Genomic DNA, 19,569 nt, shown 5'->3' with positions numbered 1-19,569 from the left:
GCGCAACGCATCGGGTACATGAGCTCGGCTACTGGATACCAGAGCATTCTTTGCTATTTGCCGCCAGTCAAGCTGGTGGAACGAGCGGTGTCTTCAGACGTACATGACACCTCCCCCCCCCCCCCCGCACTGGCCCCTTGCACCCGGGGCCCATGGCCCCCCCCCCCCTAATGCTACGCCACTGCGCTGATGCCACTGACATATTTTTTTCTTCGTTCTTACTCAGGTCTGCCCACGTGTCCTCTGCTACTTCACCAGATGCGAGGAACACTGCTCCCAGGACTCCCACAGACCATCCGACTACTCCGTCAAGAGTAGATGTAATGTTCCCAAAGGCGATTGCTTTGTTTTTATCCTTATTTAGAAGGGCTCCGGATATTTCAGTGTGTCCTCTAAACAATCGTAAAAGGCGTAGTAGCTTTCTTCGTTTCTCAATTGAAGTGATATACGTCGCCCGCCTATGCAGACACTTTAAGGCTTAGTAGCTTTCTTGGTTTCTTAATTGCAGGGATGCCCGCAAGATCGTCAGCAGCGCTTTCGTGGCGCGTAACGCGCGAATGCTGCTTTGCGATAGGGTGAGAGTGCGCCGTAGTGCGGGGCTCGAGTCCCGTTGAAGGTGCAGTGCCGCCTTCGAAGTCTCTCTCTGACGCGTAGCGGCAGCGGTCGCACAGTACATGTTGAAGGTCTTCAGATGCATGCGTTGCATTCAGAGCACATTGGCGAACCCGTGAATTTAATCTTACACGTGAAGTAGTTTGTGTAGGCCACGTTGAGTCTTGTGCGGTGGAGGCATGCTTGGTCTTGTCTATTGGGGCCTTGCGACAAGTAAAAGTCACACGATGGATCTATTTTGTATGGGGGTTCGTACTGGTAACTCGCATCTATCCAGAGGGATCGCGGGAGAGGTCAAGCGTGTGCAAATACCAGTGTCGCTGCGTCTTTTCCCAAGAAAGTTAGCTGGTTCGCTTCTCGTTAAGTATTGTGTCCAGCTTTGGCAGCATCGTTAGCATAGACGTTGCCTTGTATTCCGCAGTGGGCTGGTAACAACTGCAGCACAATGATGTGACGCAGTTCGCAGGCTTTAGTGCATATGCGTCTGATGTCCATTGCCAGTTGTCCTGGCGTGCGTAGCGACTTCAGGAAGTGTTTGTCGTAGCGGGTGGCAGAGTGACGGAGACGATCCAAGAGCACGTACCGCACAGTTTTATTTCAGTGACAGCGAACTATGTATATAGGCTACTTGCCTATGACGTAACATAAAAAGAAAGAAGCATGTTTGACACGTGTGGCACAGCACTTCATATCAGTGTAGAGCCGTTTTTTATTCGTGAATTTGGCCCAAGACTCAGCTGCCTGGTCGATGATGTAAATGAAAGCGGTCCGCAGTGTGCTAGTTTAGTGGCTGAAGCTGAAGTGCGGGAACTGACAGTGTCAGGAGATGGTAACACTCGCAGACGGAATCCACAGGCCAATGGCAGATGATGTAGGCGTAATGGAGTCGACAGTTTTCAAATTTATTGCTAGCGTTGGTATCAGCAGCATACACCTCTATAAACTTTGGTGCGTCCGGTACTATGGCGCATATTTTTTGTTGTGGTACGGGGTTTGTACGAAAAGTCATATCAGTGATTGTATTGTGAAGCAACTATAAGTCCCAGCGCACAAGGCCCCGTTGGAATTGGTTAAAGTGGAAGTTCGCTTACGCATGCGCGATCGCTCAGTCATCTGCCACTATCTGGAGAGTAAGGAAAGGCCTTTTCGTGAAACTCGTGTTCATTTCTGCGCAAGGCGTGCCACGCTCGTTGGAACAAAGGATTGCCATCAAGTTTTTTGTGAAACTTGGCAAGTCCGCAGTGGAAACTTTTCCTGGGACAAACACGGCCTTTGGTGATTTTTTTTTTTATTGAAATGAATGAAAGGAGAGGTTGCCGCCTTTATGGTGGCACCGGCTACTCCTTGTCACTTGGCAAAGTAAACAAATTTGCATAAAAAGGGAGAATAGTGACAGAAAATATGACACTTAGTAGAACATTGGATGAATAAAATATATACAGTCCCGTACATGAATCGCAAAGTTTTGAGCATGAGTTCAGAACACGTACGCATATATAAAGTCATATATTTTGAACAGCCAAAACACACAACACATGTATACACTGCGAGTACAGAACAGAATAATACATATTGCGTAAAAGTTGCCATCCCCACATAAAACAATTTTGAACCACGAACAACATTTATGTTACTCGTTTAGCGTATTAGGATCATATGAAAATTAATATTTTCCCAAAATGTTGCTGTCCTCTAAAAACTTTTTCGGAGCAAGAAGTGCTCTTTCCTGAAGGCCCGCAGTAAGCCATGGGCCAAGTATCTTTTTTAGGGTGAATGGTCTTCTGTGTAATATCAATAAATTTGCTTGCACTACCCTTGTTTGTGGATCGTATTTCGTGCACTCGAGGAGAAGATGATGCACATCTTCGTCTGGATGGCCACAAGAAAGCTGCGGTCTAGAGACACGTTTTATCCCGTACAAAAAAGTGTCTCGTAAATGCACTACCAAGACGCAGGCGGTGTGGCCTTTGGTGATAATTGTTTGTCGGAACGTCAAGTCTACCGGTGGCACAAGACCTTTCAAGAAGGTCACGAAGAGGTGACAGATGAAACCCGTGCTGGACGGAAATCAACTACTACCACCACCAAAACTTGTGACGCGCCCGTGTGAGAGATCTGTTGGACTGAGACCACCGCTTGAGTGTCCGTTGAGTGCCACATACATTAAACATTCCAAAAAGTTCCGTTCACGAGATTTTGACTAATAATTTGCAGATATGAAAAGTGCGTGCGAAGATTGTGCCCATAGTGTTAACGGACGACCAAAAATCACGCCGAGTAGAAACGAGCCAGAACCTTCGGGAATTGTGTAAAACTGAAGCCCACTTTTTAGACAATGTCATCACAGGTGACAAAACTTGGGTGTGTGAATACGACCCCGAAAGAAAAATAAAAGTGCCGAGTGGCATACCTTGGCATCCCCTCGTCCCGAGAAGGCCAGAATGAGCGATTCAAAGGTCGAGACCATGCCTACTATGTTCTTTGACACCAGGGGGCTCGTCTACCATGAGTTTGTACCACATGATACAACTGTCAACGCCAAATTATGCGCGGAAGTGCCCAGGAGACTCAAACGAAGGGTTCGTCGCGCCCGGCCTGACATCGCGTGCTATTGGGTACTTTACCATGACGCTGCGCCAGTATGCATCGCCTTCCTGGTGACCCGCTTCATGGCCAATTCAAAGGTGCAAACGATTCATCAGCCGCCCTACAGTGCTGACGTGGCTCCCCCAGACTTCTTTTTGTTTCCGCGTTTGAAAACGCCTATAAAAAGACATAATTTCGGGGCAGTTGACGCAGTAAAAGAGGCTTGCACCGAGGCTCTAAGAGACATTCTGTAGGAGGCCTACCGTCGCGTCTTCCATGCCTGGAAGTCTCGCTGGAAGCGATGTATCGACGCAGTAGGAGCCTATTTTGAAACAGTTAAATGCGTTTTACCTATCTGATCAATCAGTTTTTCAGTCAAGTCATTGACATAATTTTTCGGACATACCTTGCGTCAGCGACAGCTTGCGAACACGTACGTGCACGCACGCGCACACACATTCGCACAGGATGTGCGTTTAACGCCCAATAAACAGAAATCACCAGGGTGGCACGGCAATGACCATTGTTTCAGAGGCACCAGATGCGCAATGTTATCATGCCAGGAGTACGGCTGGATAACGCAGCCTAGCCAGACGAGGAGTCAAAGCTTGTAAAAAAACGTTGGCCGCTTCTCCCAAAAGGCGAAGCAGTGACTGTGATAGCAAGGTCTAACGTCGCGCTTTTTGGGTGGTGTTCGAACTATACGCGGCTGGACTAGTGTGAACGCAACAATACGCGTGTGCGCCAAAAGTTATGGCGCCAGTAACACGCCGTGGACAACCTCTAATGACACCGCACAGGCACCACTAAGCTGCCCGTAAAGAAACACGCCAGTAAGAGTACGTCACTTTCACGATTGAGCCTTGGTATCGTTTCCACTTTTAATATTTAGCAATTTGTAAAGTGTTAAGATAAACGGTATGCGCTGTGAATGTTACGTTCTTTATTTGTGGGATGCCATTCTAAAGCTTCGCGAACCTAGGACATGGTATGAACAAATTTAATGATTCAGTAGTGTGGCAATGCAGCCCACTTATACATGCATGAGTAAACATATAGCATACATATACATGCGCAGACCCAGCGCGACGCCGAGGGCAATGACGATGGCGAAAATTTGCTAATGTAGATCGGGCGGTGCTTTCCTTATCAGGTTATATTGACGCGTGTACTTGTTTATCTTTTTCGAGGGTTACTTTGCACCGTTCAACAAATTTTATCGCTCAGCGCGGGACTCGCCCGCATGTATCGGAAGTTTCTCGATTGTTGTCGATGGTTCTTTCGGCTGCCTGTTGTCACCTAAGCGTGTGTAATCTGATTGCATAATCATCATCATGATCATCGTCATCACCACCACCACCCCCACCACCACCATCATCATCACCATCATCATCATCATCATCAGCCTATTTTATGTCCACTGCAGGACGAAGGCCTCTCCCTGCGATCTCCGATAACCCCTGTCTTGCGCCAACCTATTCCAACTAGTACTTGCCAATTTCTTAATTTCATCACCCCACCTAGTCTTCTGCCGTCCTCGACTGCGCTTCCCTTCTCCTGGCACCCATTCTGTCAACCTAACGGTCCACCGGTTATCAACCTACGCATTACATGACCTGCCATGCTCAATTTCTTTCTCTTAATGTCAATTAGAAGATCGGCTATACCTGCTTGCTCTCTCACGCACACCACTTTCTCCCTGTCTTTTAATGTTACGCCTAAAGTTCATCGTTCCGACGCTCTTTGTGCGGTCCTTAAATTGTTTTCGACCATCCTCGTCAGACTCCAAGTTTCTGCCCCATATCTCAGCAAAGGTTGAATGCATTGATTGTACACCTTTGTTTTTAATGATAATAGTAAACTTCCAACCAGGATCTGACAATATCTGCCGGATGCGCACCAAGCCATTTTTTTTCTCCAAATTTCCTTCTCATGATCAGGGTCCCCTATTAGTAATTGACCTAGGTCACGGAGTAAGACATATAGGAGGTGAAACTCCCGTCAGCGCGAGCGAGCGCGGGCGACCAGATAAAGTCACAATTGTTGCATGCGCCGACGCTACCCTATGCAGTGGCGGCACCATGCGGCGCGTCGTAGAAGCAGCAGCGGAAAAAAAAAGCAGCGCCCGGCGCTTACACCGGCGGCACCCGCTCAAAGCAGACGACAAGCAGACGACACGGGTGTTTGCTTCAGCGGGCACGCCGTAACCGAACTGCGTAGGTGCGCGCACTCAAGAAAACTGTTTTGTTGTGTGCCCATCAAAAAAAGCAACACGTGTGGCAAACTTCCGCTAATCTTCCTCTTATCGCCAAGCAGCTAGGGCAACTAGTTTTCGCGAGTCTTATAAAAAAGAAAAGGAACGGAAACACATGCACGGCGGCATCCTTCCTAAGCGCACCCCTATGAGCACTAGAGCGAGAAAGAAGCGGTCGCCCTTTGAGCGATTAGGAACGAGATAGCCATCAGTTTCGCAAGCGCAAAAAGCCGAAAACCGCCGGCCACGGAGCAAGATAGCCCTGGCTAAGCCAGAAGCTACGTATCATCTTATAGCTGTCATGGAAAACGCGTTTTATTTTTTACTGTGCTCAAATGGCTGAAGCGTAGCAGCAGTTGCTTTTCGGGCTACAAGCGGTAAAGAAGCGCGCGAGAGTGCCCTCAGTAGAAGTCAGGCGCGCGCGGCCGAACGGGAGCAACACTCGACCGGTTGCCCTGGCAACCGAAACAGCGGTAATTTCTTCCCATGCCGCCAGGTGCCGCCAGCATGAAAATATATCCGCGGGCTTGTGACCTTTTCTGGACGCCGCAAACAGCGGAGTTTCCACTCCTATATTTCTTGCTCAGTGACCTAGGTAAACGTACTCCTTCACAGACTCCAGAGGCTGATTGGCGATCCTGAACTTTTGTTCCCTTGCCCGGCTATTGATCATTATCTTTGTTTTCTGCATATGAACCTTAAACCCCACTCCTATTTTCTCTATTAAGGTTCTCAATCATTTGTTGTAACTCGCTTGTAGTGTTGCTCAATAGAACAATCTCCTCCGCAAACCGAAGGTTGCTGAGGTATTCGCCGTCGATTCTTGCTCCCAAACCTTCCCAGCTTAATAGCGTGAATATTTCTTTCAAGCACGCAGTGAATAGCATTGGAGAGATTGTGTCTCCTTGTCTGACTCCTTTCTTTATAGGTATCTTCTTACTTTTCTTGTGTAGAATTAAGGTGGCTGTGGAATCACTGTAGATATTTTCCAAGAAATTTACGTAAGCGGTCTGTGCTCCTTGATAACGCAATGCCTCTATGACTGCTGGTATCTCTACTGAATCAAATGCTTTTTCGTAATCCATGAAAGCCATATAAAGAGGCCTATTGTACTCTGCAGATTTCTCGATAACCTGAGTAATGACATGGATGTTATCCATTGTAGAGAATCCTATCCTGAAGCCCGCCTGTTCCATTGCTTGATTAAAGTCCCGTGTCCAGTACCTTTCAAATTTCTTGGCATACATATGACTAGTTATCTCTCGTGGAACATACATCTCCAACATATATTTAATAACGCTAACCGCATTCTCGGTTACATGCGTGCCAATTTTTCTAGTGCGATTGTTCACGTTAAGTCACAACTTTATAAAACATTAGTACGTCGCAAGATCGAATATGCCTGTTCCATTTGGGACCCTGGACAAGCTAATCCGGAAAATATTATTGCATCTCTTCAGAACGCGGCGGCCGCCCGCTCCATTTTATCAAATTATGCATGTCGCGCAAACATGTCATCAATGAAACGAACGATCTATTCACCAGACGTTGCAGTACGTCGTAAGTTTAAGCGCTTATGCCTCTTTCACAAGATTTACTACAATAATCCCTTTCTTAAAAATTAGTTGTTCCATAACCCATTCCTTAACCACCCAATGATCACCAAATGATGGTGGCGGCACTACGATGCAACTCCAACTCTCTTTGAATCATTTATATCACTCACTGCCGACGACTGGAACCACCGTCCCGCCTCCATCATTGTAATTTGTGACACCACTAAATTCAGGATTTCGAACGACTGCATATGTTCTCGCCACTCCACTCTGTAATGCCCTCGGACCTTGAGAGTATGTAAATAAATAAATAAATAAATAAATAAATAAAGCTCGCCTTCGTGCATAGCGTTCGGCGCCAGCGCTTCCAGGAAAACGTTACGGTTACATAGACTGCAGTTGCCGGGAACTGCGAGAAGCAGTCAGGGATCGTTGAATACTATCCCGTTCCGCTCTTACAATCGAATCTTAAGCGTCCTCCCCAAATTCTGTTTTGTTTACGTGTATGTGAACTTTAGAACGGCTGTAGCTATAGCTTTTCTTTATCTATATTTTTTTCTTAAACCTTTTTCGGGCGCATTTATGAATTAAAGCAAGTGGTATAGCCGCGCTACTCCTCTTGCGGCTACTCCTTTCGTGTCTAACAGGCACCAACATCGAATTTATTACAGCTAATAACAAATAAACGCAATCTAAAACTAATAAACCTGGCAGCGTTATCACATGCATGGAATTCCTGACGAATATTCCTTGACCCGCCATGGTTGCTTAGTAGCTTTGTTGTTGGGCTGCTAGGCACGAGGTCGCGAGATCGAATCCCGGCCACGGCGGCCGCATTTCGATGGGGGCGAAATGCGATAATACCCGTGTATAGATTTAGGTCAAAATTTCTGGAGTCCCCCACTACGGTGTGCCTAATAATCAGATTGTGGTTTCGGCACATAAAACCTATGAAATTAATTTTTAATATTCCTTTACGACAAAGCCCGTTACGATGTCTGAACCTACTTGTTTCGGATTAGGCACTATTTTACTGTGGTCTTTATGGTTTTAAGGCATAAGAACACAATGACGTGTTGACGTGAAGTTTAATCATCACGCCTTTTACGATGAAGCGTAAACGTAAGCTCGCCAAGTTAACACCTGTTAAGTTATTCACCTCCAAGTTCCTCTTCCAATTCCTGCTCAATTTCCAAGTAGGCGCTGCTGTGTCTTTCAGCGTGTTGTCGCCCGGCTGGGTACACAGTCAGTTCGCTCACCAGGTTTATTATTCTGTGGCATGCTAAAGGCCGTAAAAGTGTTTTGTTGAGGGTTCAGGAGAGTGCATACTACCAGCCAGCAAACGACTAGCACTAAACATAAGTGAAAGCTTTAAGAAAAGGCGAGACATTGGCAGAAAGTCTTAAGAGTAGCGTTGACGATACCCTCATGCCAGACTACATCACCGAGGAAAAGCGCGGCGCAGAATATTTGTGAAGACTTCAGTTCTCAAGCTTGCGGCGAAAAAACAACAACAAAAGTATAGCAGTTCTTCCAGCCAGCTATTTGTAAGAGGAAGCGTCGGCTCAGGGCCAACTTCGATTACCATATTCAGATGCATGTGGAACGTAGAAAATGTTTAAAGAGTCAAGCGATGCACCAATTAAAATGCAATTTATTTAATTTCAGAGAAAAATGTAAGCTTTAATGAATATACGAAGCAATACTTTAATCGAAGGCCTGGAATTTTTAGCAGGTAAATTCCGAATATTGACAAGCTCAAAAAGAAAGAAAGAAATGAAGCTCGAAGTGCACAAATCTGTTACTTTGCACTAAAAACAGATATCGCAGTTTCATACACTGTATCTGTTACAGCATTTAAATGGGATAAACTTGATGCATAAATTTACAGCCTACCTAATCGTTTTTGCAAACTTTGTGAGAATTTCGCAAGAGTCTTACTCGCAAGTTACTGGTATATTTCACGGCTGTAACTACACGTTAAATGAAACCTGGAGGAAAACATTACGTCGAGGTAGATTGAAATAACAGGTATCTGTAATAAATGTTCTGCAACCATGGTGGTTACTTCAAAAGAGAGGCTGATCGTCAGCGCGTCCCTGAAGACAACAGACCCCGCAGTTGCCGAAGAAGCGGCCGTGGCCCTCGCACTCGCACAGCCGAGCGCGGACACCGTAGTCACCAACTCAAAGACAGCCTACAGAAGCTTCCACAGGGGGGTAATCTCCTCCGCGACCCGAGCCATTCTAGCCAAGCACAAGCTTCCGGGAAGAGCCATAGAGCTCATGTGGGTCCCGGCTCACTCGCAGGTAGCAGGCAACACCATCGCCGACTACCATGCCCGAGAAATGTCAATCCGGGCCGAGCACGAGCCGGAAGAGCTACCGCACCCGGTTACCAGCTTTCGGGACATTACCCGGATGTACCGAGAGGAAAGGTGCAGACTGCCAGAACCGCACCCCAAACTCACTAGGCAACAACAGACGATCCTGCGTCGAGCGCCGGCGGGATCGCTTGCGCATCCCGTACTGATGAACCGCATGTACCCTGCGGAATACGATATGCTCTGTCCTTTTCGCAGAAGAGAAAAGGGCACCCTGCCGCACGTCTTGGAAGAGTGCACAGAACTCAAGACCCCTCCTCCTCCCCTTCCCACCAACACCCCCAATTCCCAACCCCTTGAGCGACGGGAGACCTTGTTATCTAGCCCCGCCCGCTCGCTCTGACGGACGGGGGCAGGAGCTGCTGGAAACATATGGGTCCCGTAACTAGAGAACCACCCCGTCTGCTGCCTGCGTGCACCACCGATTTATTTCGGGCCCAGTAAATGTTGCTTCATCATCATCATTCGCTCATAGCGAGAACAAACCTTCTATAAGTGAGATGTGACAAACATGTAAAATCAGAGTGGTAAAATCAGAACCTCTCATGTCACGTCAGCACTGCATAACTAGTAGAGAGCCGCATAAAAGGAAGCCTTGTGGAGATTTTATTAAAGCGACCTCGCTTTAAATACGTCAACTTGCCTGATATAGCACGGGCGACTCAAACTGAGCTGCAGGATTGGCGCCTTCGGTGGCTATTTTCTGCGCAGCAAAGTGGCGTGTTGGCACAAAGAAAACAGTGGTAGACTTCTAGACGAACAATATTTCAATCTAACTCAAGTTCATATTTTCCTTTAGTGTCCCTTTAAATTTGTTCGCTCTACACGCCTTAATAGGTGCAGTTTACAGAAATGTGAGATCATTCCTTACTTCTGAGGCATAGACTAAAAACTCGGTACTCGGGCTCTTATTTCTTTTTCTTTCAAGTTGACAATTTCCCACATTTTTGGGAAAATAACATGACGATCTCAATAAATATTTCCCTACCTATAGTCACTCATATTTTTTAACTTTTTTTCTTTTAAGTGCAACCAACATCATCAGTGCAGTGGTTGCCGAGCAAAACGTTTTCTCCGTTCCCACATGTCTACATAGAAGCTCCCGAACTTAAGCTTCCCTTAAGTTGTGCGCTGCAAAACTCGAAAAAAAATGGTTCAATCCTCTCGTTTCGGGAACGAGCTCATATTTTTGCAAGCCACATGCTCACACATAAGCTCTACCGGGCTCGTGCTGTGACGCAACGTTAACGCTAATGAAACCTAAATCCTTTCCACATGATTTCACAATGTTAATATAGCATATTCTTCTTGCTTCCAGTGAGCCGCAAATTATGTGAAACGATTGACTGAGCAGTGGATAACTGGAAGAACGCGCTATTTCACAAGCACACAGCCAGCGTTAACATCGTGCCAATGCTATCTATACGCTGCAAAAGACTACATAAGTGCACAGACAATATGTTTTACCTGAAACTATTAGGGGTGTGCGAATATTCGAAATTTCGAATACGAATCGAATATTTTCCTTATTCTTAGCGTATTCGATTCGAGAAATGCATATTCGTAAATTCCCGAATATTCGAGGACGGCCGAATAATGGTCGAAACGGCGAATATTCGGACAGACTGTGAATAATTTAGCAATTAACTAATTATATGTTTGCTCCACATTCTCCTAAGAACATGTTTATTCACTGAGAGCTTCACATGATCCGCTCATTATCTGTATGCTCTGCATCAAGATGGCGAATTGGGCCAGTTGGTTGGGATTCATAGTAAGGTTCGTTACAGCGCAACACAAAACAAGGACAAAAGAAGGTACCAAAGGACGACAGAGCGTTATAGCACTGTGATCTTAAGTGCTGTAACGAACCTTACTATGAATGTGTACGCTCTGTTCCAGTCTATCTGCACCAGGCCCGTGAGACATGATCAGTTTCGATTTTTTTTTTCACCAAGCTTTATTCCAGGGCTCTTTCATAACAATATATGATGTACTTTCGGGCTTTGTGAATATGCGCAATAAAATATGCACCTAGAAAATGTTACCTGGACAAATGTTTTCACAGTGCATAGAGAGCCCTTACTTCGTGAACATGTTGAGCAGTCAATTTCCCTTCACGATAATTTGTAACAAGTGTTTACCTGACAGAGCATTACCTGACAGTACCTGAGGGCATTACCTATAATGAGTGCCTCTTTAACCTGAAGCAACCTCGTAAAATGCAATATTATTTTTAAAAGGGTAATAAAGCTATTGTTACCTCGTTTTGCAATTTTTTAATACTACACATATATTCGATATTCGATTCGATATTCGAAGACAGTTTTTCGCCTTATTCGTATTCGATTCGTATTCGAAAATTTCAATATTCGCACACCCCTAGAAACTATGCATCAATGTAGCCTTAAAGCTCGGCTTATTGGGAATTCTGTAAGGGCTAGCGGCTGATAAGAAACCAGTCAGATACTCTTGCACTGAATTCCTCGTTCAGCTACTGTTTCATAAAGGACCATATCGAGCCCCATATTGTCACTATTATCAGCTGACACCCAACACCTTATGGGAGGTCTACGCGATAAGCACAGCCACTTTCAAGTGGATATTGCACATCACATGCGGGTTATCAGTGACCCGCGTTAGATGGATTTCGCCCTCGGAGAACTTCAATGAGCTATAAAAGTCTCTGGGACCTAATAAGATACGCACGTCAAAATAACAGGTTCCTATAACGCAGCAGAGGGTTTGATGGCACGATAAGTAAAGACGACAAGGGAATATGAAATGCCAGTGTTTTTTGACGTATTTCAAAGTGAAAAGACTCAGGTGACGAGACGAGAATGTGACACACACGAACACTAAAATTTTAACAGATTTTTTTTTCTCTCAAGTACGGAATGTACATAACGTCGGGTATAAGAAAAAGGAAGAAAGACACAAGAACATTCGCAAACATAAGGTCACCAAGTAATCACTGTTGCGATTTCACGTGAGAAAGAAAGTGACTAATGTAAACTCATTTTTTGTTAGCCTTGTAAAAGCTATGCTGCCGCATGCATCCTTCGGGTTTTTCAATTAGACGTGAGTCCGTGATTTCGTGTCTAAACTGATCTACGGAAATGCATAACACGTGCCCACGAGCGCTCAGCTTTAAACTAGATTTTCTTTTCACGAGCACACATAGTAAAGTACGCCGGATATAACAGAATAAAGCAACGGGAAGAAGGCACAAAAACTATGACAGAGATTTGGTCACCAGGCAATCACCGCTGCGATTTCGTGTTAGGAAAGAAAGTGAACATTTTTTAGCTCTTTATTGTTAGCGCTACAGAACCTATACTGACGTTGGGGGTTTTCAATTATACCTGAGTCCGTTATTTAGCTTGTAATCTGATCTAAAAATCTGCATAACACAGCAGTCTCTTTGGGAAAAAGGCAACGCATCTACAATTGCAATAAAAATGGCTCAGTTGCCAAAGACTGCTTGTATAACGATGTAGTTATCCACCTCGAGCCTGTCGTTTATGCAACGCCCCGTTTGTTTCTTGTACGACATACCGCAGGAGAAAGGAATGCAATACACTGCTTTGCGAATGCAGTGCAGAAAAGACTTGCCATAGACGCTGTGATAACTTTATTGTCCATGGCGTCACGATGGTAAGCTACAGGTCACAATTCCAGCCTCGGCGGCTGCATTTCGATAGGCGCTAACGCTAAAAACGCTCGTTACCTTAAATTTTAGGGCACGTCCCAGAATCCAAGGTGGTCTAAATTAACCCTGAGTCCCCCACCACAGCGTGTTTCATAATCACATCGTGCTTTAGACACATGATACCAATAATCTTATTTCATTAAAGCACTTACGATACTCAGCAGCATGCTCGCAAGAAAGAGATAAGATTCTATTGCCAGAAAGGACAGAATGGTCAACCTGAACTGGTGCGGTCAAGTCCGCTACTACATTAGATGTACCACATTACATCTAATGTAGTACAGTCGCCCAAATCCTTAACTGGTGTGCGGGAGCGGCGACTTTTCCGGGCGTATCCGTGATGAGTGCCCAACTGCACCGAAGCCTAAACAAAGTTCTCACACACGCTACATCAAGCACCATCCGCGTCGCCGACGGAGAAACGCCTATCTTGCTTGGTATCTTCACCGCTCGCATTGGCATCACGGAGCGCCTAACGACTGCTTTGTTTGCCGTTTTGGCACAACGCTCTTACGACGTTATACTCAGCTTGGACTTTTATCATCCCATTCAGCCCTCTGGGATTGCGCGTCTAGTGTCATTCATCTTGAACTGCTCCACGGCTGCTATAGCCCACCAGTCACACAACCACCGTTCTGCTCTCCCGAAGACATCCGCCTATCGCCTCAAGCCACTACGTACGTCAATCTACTGTCGTTCCCTTCTGTTCCTGCCGGCGTCTATGTACTATGTCCCAGCGCGGACATACTGCTTGAAAGAAATTTTGCCGTCCCCCATACCGTGCTCACCTTTAGAGGCAATGAGACTTCGCTCCCTCTCCTTAACTTTAACTGCTCCAATCAGATTATTCCCAGAGCCATGTCTTCGGGCAACATCTCGCCTGTGAACAATTGCGTGATATCGGCTATTGAAGTCGACAGTACACGCCCTTTACAGGAATCTTCAATTCACCGACTCTCAGGGACAAACTTAACACGGTGATTGGACCTGATCTTCCGGCACAACCTGCTGACATCCGCCGTCTCATGAAAACTTATCACGACATTTTTCATCTGGACGGCCGCTCTTTTAGCCCAGACATCGGTGGTCACCCATCGTACTTACATCGGAGATGCCAATCCGATATGCCGCCAGCCGTACCGTGTTTCACATGCTGAACGAGAAGTGATACAACGAGAAGACGATAAGATGTTGACTAAAGGGGTTATCGAGCCACCTTGCAGTCCATGGGCGTCCCTTCTTGTCCTTGTCAAGGAGAAGGACGGCAGTTGGCACTTTTGGATGCATTACCGACATCTTAACAAAAGTACATGCAAGGATGTCTACCCCTTGCCGCGTATTGATGACTCCTTAGACTGCTAGCACAGAGTCGAGTATTTTTCATTGACGGACCTCCGATCAGGCTATTGGCAAATCTCGGTAGACGACATGGACCGTGAGAAAACTGCCTTCGTAACACCTGACGGCCTCTACCAATTCAACGTTACGCCGTTCAGCCTTTGTAAGGCCCCGGCAACCTTCGAGAGTATGATGGATTCCTTACTTCGAAGTTATAAATGGTCCACATGTCTGTGTTATCTCGACGATGTCATATTCTTTTCATCAGCTCCCATCAGACATTCAACGCGTCTATCGGCTATTCTCGCTGTTTTATAACGCGCCGGCCTACACTTGAACTCATCCAAGTGCCAATTTTGACGCCATCGAATTACGGGTCTAGGACATCTCGTTAGTGTCACTGTCATTCAGCCCAACTTTAAGATTCACGCTGTCCAGAATTTTCTCGTGCCGCCTTTCGCCGCAGACGTAAGAATCTTAGTTGGGCTATGCTCGATTACGCGACCCGATACGTGATCACGCGAGCTGTGCGCACAAGCAGTGCAGCTGAGGTGGTAGATTCTCTTTTACATGATGTCATCCTCCATCACGGCGCACCCGACAGCACCTCACTGATCGCAGGCCGCAGCTTCCTGTACCAAGAACGACCGATGCTGAGCTAGTTGTTAAGGATTCATTATGCAAAAAGGTGAGGCGTGCAGACAGGACCCAAGAGAAGTCGACAACACGAACGCCGACTATCAACTGAAGGGAGCACTGAGGCGAACAGAGGAAGGAAGACACAAAACTCATCTACGCACGCTCTGAAATGGTATTACCACGTGTCAGTACAACACATGTGCCGGTCTACATGAGAGATAGCTGTTAAGGCACTGAATCTCCTCCTTATGAAAAGTAATCGAAGGCTGACTCACGCACGCACGTCCACCATTATAAGTATGCCATGCCTCTACCATAATACGCCTATCTTCATTCCTGTGCCGGTACAATATTATCTGCTCTTCTATTCTCTTCGCTTGTGTCCTGTCTGCACGCCTCACCTGTTTGCATTCTTGTGCCAAGTAGTTGAATACCTACTTCGCTCCTGTTCTGTCGAGCACAAGCTTTCCACCGCCGACCGCCCGCAGACAAATGGACTGATGGAGCTGCAAAATCGCTTGCTGACAGATATGCTGTCAATGCATATTTCTGACGACCACTGAGATTGGGACAGCACGTTATCCTTCGTGACGTTCGCCTGTAATTTGTCCCGTCACGAGGCAACTGGAATTTCACCCTTCCACCTTCTGTTAGATCGCCACCCTTCTTTGCCCTTTGACACACTTCTTTCTTCCTCGACGAACACACCCACTGAATAGGCTCAAGACTTCTTCGACAGGGCTCGCACAGCCCGTCACAATGCCGGCTCTCGGCTCAATGTGTCTCAGGCCGCGCAGAACATCTGATACGACAGCCGACATCGGGACGTTCGATTTCCTCCTAGCTGCGTTCTCCCTCTATAGACACCATGTCCCCGCGGCAGCTTGTCCGAAAAGCTGCTGCCGCGATAAACAGGGCCCTAGACGATGTTGCGTCCGCTTGGTGATGTCAACTACGAGATCGCTCCGATGGACTCGCGTGTCCCCACGGACATTATGCATGTGTACCGGCGGAAGCCTCACATTGACGGGAGTTCGCCTCCGTTATAGTTGGCGCCGAGACGGCGCCTCTACAAGCGGGTTTACGTTATGGCGCAACTAAGAGTGGCGCCAATCAGAAAAATATGATTTGGCGTGTGAAGAAGGAGTCGGTCTCGACAACCATCTTGCTTATGCATCGTTGTCTCTCTTGTAAATATTGTCGATACATCTATACATAAGACTTCGTCAACGAAACAATAGAAACACAAAGGTTTTATGAAATTCAGTGAGGTGGCCGCTTGGTGTGGTCGCCAATACGATCTGAACGCAAAAGAACACAAATGCAAAACGTACATCAAGTATGACCACCTTTGTACTGCGAAAACAAAAAGTTTATTTAAGAGCTATACATTTATTATCGGTTTACCGGCACCTCTAAAGAACACCAATCCAACACTCGAGTGGTAACTGCCCATAAAGAAATTCTTTATTTACAGTGTTTCTTTGTTTTAGGCACTCAGTAGGCTGCACTAGATGTGTGCCTGATTTTGGCCATTCCTCCGGAACGGGCGCGTCCAACGACGATTCCCTCGTGAATCGCACCGAGACAAACAAAACAAAATTAGTATTTGTAACCCATAAAGTGTATCGCTTGGACGGAATCCAAGAATGAAAAGAACGTTTATTCAGGAAACACGCAGGGTATATATAGTTGTTGGCATTCATAGGCACGTGTTGCCGTAATCTTCGTGTTGTCAGTCAGTTCAGACCGATACGTGCGACGCATGCGTAGTCTGCACGATACATCTTTCTCTGCTTAATAGTTGGATAAAGCCGAGATACGCAATGCACTTGATGGAAATGGTGGTCGTACTGCAGCAGTCTTGGCTGACGAGTTATCCGCCTAGACCGTCTTGGGATCGGTGTTCTAAGTTGAGTCGGGTTTGCGGGCACTCCAGTTGGGGATGTTACCGGCTGGTCGTCCTCGCTTTCCGGCCCATCGCTGTAGAGGTCATCGTGTTGAAATAGCTCACGCGTTGGAATCAGGTGTTTCCGATTCCGACGAAGTACTTGGTCATCTTCAGTAACAATGCGATAGGACCTTGGCGCAGCCGGTCCCACGACCTGCGCTTTGCGGGTCCATGCTTTATCTCGGATCCTCACCAGATCCCCTTTTCGGAGTACTGGTAGGTCCTTTCTGTGTGCGCCAAGTTGTCTATGCTTAGACACACAATTTTTAGGTTGCGAGCTGAAGTCTGGAAGCCTGGTTCGTAGTCTCCTGCCTTGCAACAGCTCACCCGGGGAGCGACCGTGCTCATGTGGTGTAGATCGGTAGCTCAGCAGGCCCAGCCAGAAGTCGCCGTGATTTTCTTGTGTTTTTTTCATGATCCGTTTTACTATCTGGACGCCTTTCTCCGCTAGTCCATTGGACTGTGGAAAGCCAGGACTCGATGTCACGTGCTTCAAATCGTACCTGGACGTGAGACGTGAACTGGGGGCCGCTGTCACTGCATACTTCGACTGGGATTCCATATGGCGCAATAATGCAGCTAAATTTGGCAATGATCGTGCTCGACGTGGTGTTGCCCAGTTTTTCCACTTCCGGGAAGTTTGACTGAGCATCGAACACGCACAAGTGCGAGCTTCCCCCGTGCTGAAAGATATCAACGCCGACTCTGTACCAAGCATGACCCGGTGTTGGTCTGAGCATAAAAGGCTCGCTTGGTTGCCTGTATGCGTACTTGCGGTAGACGGCGCCACTTTTGAGCAGTTTCAATAGCTGCATAAATTCCGGGCCAAAACACCAATCGTTGGGTTCGTGCTTCGCGTTTGTTTATGCCAAAGTGCCCTTCGTGTATACGTTGAAGCATTTCGTCCCTCATCGACTTTGGAACAAGTATTTTGGTTCTTTTTAGCACCACTCCCTCTATTAGCGACAGGCCACTAGCAAAAGGTTTCATGCAGCCATCAAGATTGCCGCTGCCGCTGATGTAGCGCATCACTTTTTGTAACTCTGGGTCATTTGCAGTTGCAGCAATTAAGTGGTTGAGAGTTTTTCTGCTTACCAGGTCCGACACTGCACCAACTGCATGAACGTCCATTTCTTCTGTCGAGCCACTCGTGTCCCCTGGGTGGTTGATGGGCGTCGACCTTGAGAGCATGTCGGCCAGCAGCAGTTGCTTCCCTGGTACAAATTCAAGGACATAGTCGTAGTTCAGTAAGCGCATGAAGAAACGCTGAAGACGTGGCGGCATGTCACCGATTCCTTTGTATGAAATGGCTAGCAGTGGTCGGTCTCTATGATTATCTTACGCCCGTATGCGAAGTGGGGAAATTTTTCACACCCGAACGTTATGCCCATTGCCTCTTTTTTTATTTGTGAATATCGTTGCTCGGTCTCATTCATCACGCGTAATGCATACGCAACCAGCCGCCAGCTGTCACCGTGATACTGTAGAAGTGCAGCGCCTAGTCCATTTTTGGAGGGATCAGAAGAAATTTTAGTTTCCCTGGCAGCATCGAAAACAGCCAACACAGGAGTCGGTGTCGGTGTTAGGCGAACTATTTTGTTGGTAGACGTCTATGCAGCATACTTATACGTCAGCGTACGTCCGTGTGACGACAGCCGACAAGTGGGTCATTCGGCGTGAGTTTACCAGACGCTAGACAGGTGTCACCAAAGGAAACGCGTATTTTTGCTTCATATGCGTCTAAGTGTTCACACACAATTAACGTTTAGGCCATGGTAATATAACGATGGCATTTGTATATTTATATTTCACGCTTAAAACTTTAAACAGTTCAACCCATTTTTACAGATTGCTACGGTGGCAAGTTGAGGGTGTAAAGGCGTTTATTAGCCACCGGCGTTTGGGACCTGACCGTTAGATCAGAGCACGCACTCCCAGCAGGAGCGACGTTTCGTAGTGGAAATGCGCTGGGGAGGCTGAGCCACTAGAAAGCACTGGAGCCACTAGAAAGCACTGTCTCGTCTACGACGGCACATGTCCCTAGATGGATTAACAAGTTCGATCAGATAATTGATGAGGCATGCACGTCCAACGACACAGTAGGGTTCTTCATACATTGAGGAGTAGTTTTGAAGAGAGACCAGGTGCAGTGGAGGGAACCGCGAACCACCCAAGCGCTCCAGGAAGGAACGTGGGCCCAGAAGTGGTGTTACCACGACTGATCTTTTCGCGCTCTTGGTCATTGGAGTTGAAGTCCCCAGGAGGATCGCGGCACTCTTCAGCATGTTTTTCCGTGGTAGAAATGGGCGCACGTTCAGATGCATGCGGCCTGTATGGTGGAATTGTGTCGATTTTGTCCCTGATAAGCAATAGGCTCGACGCACGGTTGTGAGCTCTGCAATACGATAACGCACGAGCGCGCTCATGTGCTTTTATTTCATATCTCGCGGGCTTTCTTTAAACGCAGAAAAAATCGTCACACAGCTTGTAGTACGTTGTCACAAAAAATTGGATCGGTTATTTCTGAGCCCCCTCTAC

Source organism: Dermacentor albipictus, chromosome 7 (assembly GCF_038994185.2).
Source record: "Dermacentor albipictus isolate Rhodes 1998 colony chromosome 7, USDA_Dalb.pri_finalv2, whole genome shotgun sequence".
NCBI classification, from domain to species: Eukaryota; Metazoa; Arthropoda; class Arachnida; order Ixodida; family Ixodidae; genus Dermacentor; species Dermacentor albipictus.
The sequence above is the reverse complement of the archived record's forward strand: the minus strand, read 5'-3'. Positions refer to the sequence as shown.